The following is a 2,794-nucleotide window of genomic DNA, read 5'->3' on the forward strand; positions in this document are numbered from 1 at the left end:
AAAAAGAAATAAAAAAAGAAAATCAATGGTATGAAATAATAATATTTTAATAAATGCTTAATACATAAATATTAAATAAGTGCTTAGTGAAGTGTTTTAGTTTTCTTTAGTTTTCTTTATTTATTTAATTTGAAAGTGTGGAAATGTAAATAATTCAACTATTTTTCTGGAAATTTTTATCAATTCTGGAATATTTTTACCAATTTGTATTATAAAATTAACAATTGTTTATATAGTAGAATTTTAGAACATACGTAAATATAAATCTCACATATAGTTTCTCTCCATATTAATTTTCATAGTTTTGTTATTTTGAAGATTATACTTTTAAAATTATACGATATAATTAGAATACGAAGAATTATAATAATGCAGAAATATTTAAATTCATAATAATTTTGGTGTTTAAATATATTGATAAACATTCGTAATAATAATAATAATAATAATAATCCATTTTAAATATATCTTGTTCTAAAATAAGATTTAATTGTCTATATTATTAATGTCTATATTAATGTTATTTAACTATATTACGTGGAAATCGACAATGTGGAATTTGTAATGGTCTAATCTCGTGATTTGTCTTGTAAAAACAAATTCTATGACGCAGTGTTTAAAGAATCATGTGGATAAAGAAAATTCATCAATTCCGAAGCACACGTAACCTTATTACGGGCACGATTGCCTTAATTTTTTTCTGTAGAAGATAAAATCGAGATAAAGGTCGAAAGGTCCGTGGATTTGTTCAATTGTCATTAATAAATGCAAAAATTTGTAATGTAATGTCATCTCGTGTTTCATTAGAATCCATTGCATGCATTGAATCCATAGAATCCATAGAATGCATTGTATTTTCTTGTAAAAGTGGTGAAGAAAGTTTTGACTCTAGTGTTCTTAAATGTCGTGTAAGTTTTCATAAAATCGTAAAATTAAAAATTAACCTCTATATATATTATTGGAATAAGTCAAATATTAACATCTGACTTTTATGTAATAAATATATAAATATTTTTTTGTTTTTTTTTATAAGGAAAAAATTCATCCAATATGCCTGTCACTGCACACTGTCAGAATACACAGGCAGCCTTAAAATGTTATGCAGAAGCATGACTTTACAGCTATTCAATTCTATCATTTTTAAATGTAAGTAATGAAACGGAACAAGAAATTTGATTGGATTAGATATAGGAATACTTTTGGTCCTTCGGTAAAACATAATATCTGAAAATATAATGGCAATAAAATACTAAGCTTGGATTAAATGTCCATCAGGTTAAAATATTCATTTTTCTTTTTTCATTAGAAAATTAAAACAAACAGAATCAAACATTGTTATTTTTGTTATTCTTCTATGATTATAATCTTTATAATTTAATATTTAATTACAAACATATTTGCGTACATTTTTATGCTTTTTATGTTTCATTTGTGCATTTTCCAAATAAGATACAAGAAGAAGAATTTAGTTGTGAATATTAATTTAGATGAAAATGATTTAAGTATATGAAAAGAACATTAATATCAATGTATCATGTAACAAGATGAACGAGATAAAATAGTAAGTATTGGTAAGAAGATTGATATGAAATATATGATAAAAAAAATGCTTTCCAATAAAGACTCTCCAATATTTTTAATTAATTTTATAGTTATTATTGAATTAGTTAAATTAATTATTTAACTTTATCAATGAACTTTATAATTAATTTGATTATCAGCAAATTTAATTTCAGGACATTTAATTTTAACATTATTAGGTATTTTTATTAGAAATTTTATTGCAATAATTCCAATTAATTTATTAATTCAAAATACATTATTAACTTTAGAAATTTTTATATCAATTATTCAATGATATGTATTTTCAATTTTCTTAATTTTATATTTTTCAGAATCAAATGAATTTTAATTAATAAATAATGAAGAAAAACTTTTCATTTAATGTAATCATAAATTGCCCATGACCAATTATTTTATCTTTTAGATTATTTGAATTAACAAGAACATTAATATTTTTTGTATTTTTGTATTTTTTTTTTTTTTTTTTTGACTTTTTTTCATACATCAATTTTCCCAAATATGAAATTGGAATTGATATATTATGACCACCAAAAAATATTAAATTTTTTAATTCAATAGAAATTCCATTATTAAATTCATTTACTTTAGTTTCTCCAGGTAAGATTTACAGTAACATTAAGTCATTATTATTTAATTATTAATAAATTAAAATATAGAAAATTTTATTTAACACAAACAATTTTATTAGGGATTTATTTTACTATTTTATAAACAATTGAATATTTAAATTCTTTTTTTTTTTTTGCTTTAATGATAAAATTTATGATTCTATTTCTTTTTTTTATTCAATTTTTTTTATAGCTATTAGATTTCATGGTTTACATGTACTAATTGGATCATTTTTCTTTTAGTATCTCCATATCGACTATTAAAAATTCATTTTTGAAATAAACATAATATAAATTTTGAATTAGCCATTTGATATTGACATTTTATTGATGTAATTTGATTATTTTTGTTTATTTATATTTTGTTTATTTATTGATTTAAATTTAAAAATTAAATTTTAATTATTTATATATATATATATATGTATTGTATAAATAAATACGTTTAATTTTCAATTAAGAAAATTAATTAAATTTAATATAATTATATATATATATATATATCTTTTTATGTTTTTATTAATCATTTTAATTTCATTAATACTTTTAATAAATTTATTTCAATAAAAAAAAAAGATTTTGAAAAAGATCTCCTTTTGAAT

The 2,794-nt window shown here is 19.6% G+C and overlaps 1 long non-coding RNA gene across 3 annotated transcripts; it reads left to right on the forward strand.

Annotated features, from left to right (window-relative positions):
• The first annotated feature begins 262 nt into the window (after positions 1-262).
• On the forward strand, positions 263-2,256 carry LOC133667432 (uncharacterized). 3 transcript variants are annotated; one of them, XR_009832942.1, is made up of 3 exons: positions 343-734; positions 808-908; positions 1,034-1,406. It is a non-coding gene; the product is annotated as an uncharacterized LOC133667432 (long non-coding RNA). The 3 variants fall into 3 exon arrangements; XR_009832941.1 differs by adding an exon at positions 1,896-2,256 and having other exon boundaries at positions 346-908; positions 1,034-1,561; XR_009832940.1 differs by having other exon boundaries at positions 263-908.
• The last annotated feature ends 538 nt before the right edge of the window (positions 2,257-2,794 follow it).

This window comes from Apis cerana, linkage group LG15, assembly GCF_029169275.1.
Source record: "Apis cerana isolate GH-2021 linkage group LG15, AcerK_1.0, whole genome shotgun sequence".
NCBI lineage: Eukaryota > Metazoa > Arthropoda > Insecta > Hymenoptera > Apidae > Apis > Apis cerana.